Source organism: Montipora foliosa, chromosome 13 (assembly GCF_036669935.1).
Source record: "Montipora foliosa isolate CH-2021 chromosome 13, ASM3666993v2, whole genome shotgun sequence".
NCBI classification, from domain to species: Eukaryota; Metazoa; Cnidaria; class Anthozoa; order Scleractinia; family Acroporidae; genus Montipora; species Montipora foliosa.
In genome coordinates this window covers 7,513,641-7,518,716 of record NC_090881.1, presented here as the reverse complement: position 1 = coordinate 7,518,716, position 5,076 = coordinate 7,513,641, and positions in this window count along the sequence as shown.

Sequence of the window (5,076 nt, the reverse complement as noted above, 5' to 3'; positions counted from 1 at the left end):
TTTAACTTGCTAAAAAAGAATGGGACACATGTATTTGTCAGGGATGCAGTTTATTGCTATGAAAATTTTGCTAGTTATGCTGTGAAGTGATGTTATAAGTACAAGCCTGTTATCATTCAATTTATGAGTTGTGTCCGCGTAAACGTTGTAGATGATTTTCACAGTGACGTCATCACATTTTCAATTAAAAGTCGTTAACTTCATGTTTTTCCCTTCTTTCATTGAACGGTTTCGGATATATTTATTATGGTCTGACAGTGAAAACGATCTATTGTTTAGGCCGCAGTCTTCCTTTCACTAAGTTAAGTAATACAGGGAAGGTGTAGATACACTCCAATTCCTCCTGGAAGACTACTTGCACTTCATCATCTTCATAGCTGAATGACTGGACTTCTGCAGCATACCAACCTGTATACAATAGCAAGTTGTCCCTGTTACTTGGTCTATGACTGTAGCAAAACAACTAGGAATCACATGGACTCAAGGTATTTCATCAGTGTCTTATGTATTATCTCGATGAGTGGAAACCTTACGTCAATAATTTATAATTTTGGTTACCTGAAATTTCCTCATAACTACCCGCATTAAAATCGTTACGCGATGCAGCGATATTAATTAAGAGAGCTATTCGAACCTGTAGGCCAACCAGTATCTGCCAAGTCCTCTCCTGTCCAGAAGATATCAACTTCAGCTCCTATCTGAGTAACTGCATCATACTGAATTATCCTTGGACTAGCCGTCCTCGCTAACTTAACCTTCTCAGAGTCCAACCCAAGGTGGTACTTGTATGGTATTCCAGGTTCTGTATCAAACTCCACTTCAGTAACGTCCTTCTCTTTGTCATATGCGGTTACCTCACCAACATACCAACCTAAATCAAATGGTAAAATGGTAAGAATATCAATTGAGCCTTTAAATCTTGATAACCTTCTGGAATTAAGACGTCTCAGTCTTTTACCTTATGATGAAATGATTCACATATTCTTACCTCCTACTTTTCTTTTCTTTTCTTTTCTCTAAGTAATAAAAGACCCATAAAAACCCAATGATTTTACCTTGCCTCCATGCTGTACTTCCAATCTCATTTTTTGTCCAGAAAATCCGTACTTTTGCACCCACATTTTTCAAAGCAGCGTTCTGACTATGCGTTGGAGTCGTCCGCACAGCCTGACTCGATTGGCAGCAGAGCATCGACTCCTTTCTCAGTGGCTCAAAAACTTCTTCAAGATTACAAAAGGCAATGCCTTCTGGCACCAATGTACACTTCTTTGGCGTTTTACGTGGAAAGGATGCAGAATCTCTCGGTCGTGAAGAAGACAAACAGGGTCCACTAGGAGTGCAAAACTTCCTCCTCTTGGTGATGATGGTGGGATCGCAGAGATACAGCTTTTTCTGGGAACCGATTACCGACCTTATAGTGGTAATAAGATTCAAAAGACCATCTCGTTCTTTCCGGAATGCAAGTTCCGATCTTGCTGCTTTTATCATCCCTACTCTCAAAACAAGCTCATCTTTTGTACCACAAGTGAGAACATTGTGGTGCCGAAGGATTTCTTTCAGCTGGAAAACTGACAGTTTCGTAATTTCGCTAACTAAATCTGGAATAGTGTTAAAATCTCCACTGTAACTGTCAATATCTTCTGGTTCTGGCAAACCCATTGCTTCAACGAGGCGTTTCACAAGTTCGTTTTTTTTTCCCTCTGTTGACAAAACGTTCGCTCTTTTAGCAATTTTTTTCAACGACTCTTTACTGTTTTCCTTGTAGAGGTCATGTTGTGACCAGTACTCTCTGTCTTTGTCATTTGCAAAGGTATCTTCTAATGTTGTTTGATAATTTTCGAAGAAAGTGTTGTCTTCATCCATTGGACACCAGGATATCAGCGATAGGTAAGGCAACAAGGAGTTATCAAGCACCTTTAGTGCCTTGAAAAACATTTCCAGAATAGTGGAAGGAAGAAACAGACCAGGAGTGTAGGTGAGGGAGTTAATGTTCAATTCGCGAACTTTTTCTAGAGGCATGTAATGAAGCTCGCCCGATTGTAGCAAACGAACAAAATCTGGAATTGGCTGCATCTCTCTGTTGGCGTCTTTTAACTCATTCGCAGTCATTCTTTCTGGGTTGTACACAACTGTGGAGTACTTGTCTTGCCAACAAGTACGCAGACCCTCTTCTTGGTAGCTGTTGATCAAAATTTGATAATCTTCTCGATAGGTGCCACGAAAATCGTCTTTCAAGTCCCATATCATTGCTACTTCGGACCAAACAGAATCCTTGCATGGTACATAGTAGTTGTCGTCCTCATCCTTGCATCCTTCGGTTTTTCCTAAAAATGTGGAAAGAGCTTTCTCGTCATCAAAGGGTAGCGCCTTCCTTTTTCCTGTACCACGCATAACAACGCATGGTTTCCCTCCAAAATTAGTACAAAGTAAGCACTTCCTTACTTCTTCAGCTGCAAACTCCATGCTCTCATAGTGCTTCATATCTCCCTTTTCATGCGTCTTGTGGAGACCAGTGCTGGAAAACACTTCATTTGACAAGGCTAAGTTATGGACAGCGTGAACTCGCTCTACTGGATTTCTTTTGCTATGCCCTTCAGCGAATGATTTTTGAGCGACCAATTTTAAGCCCAAGATCCTTGCAAGTCGCACTAACCACATTGAAACCATTGGAGTTGACGGAGATTCTGCTGGACCATTGTCTACTATAAATACAAAGTGTTCTTTGAGTCTCCCAGTGTCTGGATTTCTGAAAACAGAGTCCAAAGATGGATTGACCAACAAGGAAAAGAACTCATTGAAGACCCTTTGTACCGTTTGAGGCTCGAAGAATGCAAGATTAAGGATGGTTGCTGCCTTTCCTGATCTTTGAATTACCACGTCTAGGTTGTCGTTATTGGCGCTAACAACTTTCTTCGTTTCAATGAATAAATGAGTCATAGGTATGATTCTGTTAGTTGTTGTTCTCGCCCAATCGTGATCTGGGAGACAGATTTTCTTCCATGTCTTTCCAGGTCGCTGGACAGGAGATATGTCTGTGTTCACGATTGCCTTGGCGTCCTTGGAATCAACCATGATATTGCTGTGATCTTCGGCGGCCTCGTCTAGCTTCAAATTGACGTTATGTGAGGTCCAGTGGAGGTTAACCACTAATTTCTCTGCACCAGTCCTTGGGGGCTTGTGTAATGATAGGCAAGCATTCACTCCTTTTCCATCGTGATGCCTCTTTGCTTGGTAAGTACCTTCTCTATAGTTTTGTGTGTAATTAAAGCAGCAGGAGAGGGATATTTTGAAATCCTTGGGTGCGAGTGCCAGCACGGTTTCTCTTGCCTGCCTCATGATCGTGCTGCTATCTGCAGCGCGATATAACACCAAGTCTGTTAACCTCGGATGGCTTTCTAGTCCTCCACCAGCGTGATTGATGCGGTCTTGATCGCCGAAAGCAAACTCTAAAATAGCGGGGAGATCTGGAAATTCTTCGCATTTCAATGCCCTTCCTCTACCCTCATATATATGCCGCAAGCGTTGAATCTTTTGCTTTTGAAGTAGACGATTTCGTTTCCTCCTTTTTTGTTCTTCTGAGAGATTTTCTTCCCCGTCCACTTTAAGTTCCTTCGCCATTTGTTCAAACTTGATCAGGTTAGAGAATACAAGGTCCTTAGATTGCGCAATCGACCTTCTATCCTGGACGTTTTATAGTTTCATAGCATAATTGACACTAGTTATTTTGGACACCAGAGCCTTAACAGTATCTCGGTTGCGTTTGCTGTCAAGATAGCTGAGGATGGCGTTAAATGAATTGCCAACGGCCTCTTGTAGGTGATTTTCCTTGATTTCTTCCAACGAATTGATCACATTTTGTACATTTCCTCCTCTCTTGTCCAGAATGAAAGCGCGACCATTTAAATAAATTTGCATGACATTTAAATATGTTGATATCGTCTGCAAAAACGTTGCTGGGCGAACCGACATTGTTTCATTGGTCCCTTTTCTTTCTTTGTACACTTGGACTAGTTGCTGAGTAGGAACGACTGGACCGTGGTTCAAGATGTATTGCACCACTGACAAGACAGCTGCAAGATGCATCTGTTGTTTCGAAGATCCCCCCCCGCTCCGTCATCTCAACGATATCCTTCATGTTTTAGTCACGCACAAGGCCTTTCAATGACCTGCTTAAATCGATGATGGGGTTACTAGAATCTTGAGCGATATCTCTAGATATGTTGCTCATAGCAATAAGTCCTCTTTGCTTGTACCAGCTTTTCGAGGCTCCTTCTAGGGGTATTATCTCTTCACTCGCATTTTTTTTCATTGAACCCTGGGAATTATTTTTTGTTTTTTCCGTCGTATCATCATTTCCGTTTTCCCTAAACTTAGAAAAATCGTCAATGGACTGTTGACCAGGACATGTTTCCTTTAAATGTGGTTCTTTGATGTGCATTTGTTCTCTATTGTTCCGTTCCCTTTTCTTGCGTAAAACCAATGGCCCGGAACGTTTCAGTGAGAAGAAGTTCTTCTTAGTGCACGATTCCTTCATAGATGGACTTGGAGTATCAATTTCATGTCTCACTTTACCATCTTTGAGCTTGCAGGGATTCCACAAAGGGGCTTTTCTTTCCTTTTGGGATAGCCTTTTCGCCTTAGGATTCACCACCACAGGTGTCCCACTTTCTTTTCTTTCATTTGAAAGGGTGCGTTGGGTTACTAGGTTACTCTTTGATGAATCGTGAGGTTGATTAGTGGCTCCTTGCGAGTCAACTGGAGTGATCAGCTCCAATGGTGACGGGGTGGAAGAACCAAAAGCAGACAAGTTTGGCCTCCCGTTATCAAACTGTGCTCCAAAAGCTGAAGAATATGTGTTTCGGCGGTCAACGTTACCTTCACCGAGAAAGAGCGTTTTACTATTATTACATTTCTTGTCACACTTTCCAGGAGATGCTCGTAAATATTTCCCTTTCTTTGATGGCGGTTGTTTAGGGGGTGAACTGGTTGGGGAAAGGCACGCCTTATTGACAGTGATAGGGGACTTCATAGGTGGCAACTTATGCAAACAAGTTTCAAGGAGATGCTTTTCAGGAA